Below are 273 nucleotides of genomic sequence, written 5' to 3' on the forward strand. Positions count from 1 at the left end.
GGGGGGGGAGTGGAAAAGTGAGGAGCTGATACTAAGGGCTCAAATAGAAAGAAAATGTTTTCAGAATGATGATGGCAACAAATGTACAAATGTGCTTGACACAATGGGTGGATGTATGGCTTGTGATGAGTTGTATGAGCCCCCAATAAAATGATTTAAAAAGAAGAAGAAGAGAAGGATTGGTGATGTGCTCCCATAAAAGTTATAGCCCAGGACACCCTAGAGAGGCATACTTAGTCCTATAGTGTTGCTTTGAGTCAATATTAACTTGAC

The sequence above is a fragment of the Echinops telfairi genome, unplaced genomic scaffold (genome assembly GCF_000313985.2).
Source record: "Echinops telfairi isolate 266 unplaced genomic scaffold, ASM31398v2 ScPeMD7_7458;HRSCAF=8496, whole genome shotgun sequence".
In the NCBI taxonomy this organism is placed as follows: Eukaryota; Metazoa; Chordata; class Mammalia; order Afrosoricida; family Tenrecidae; genus Echinops; species Echinops telfairi.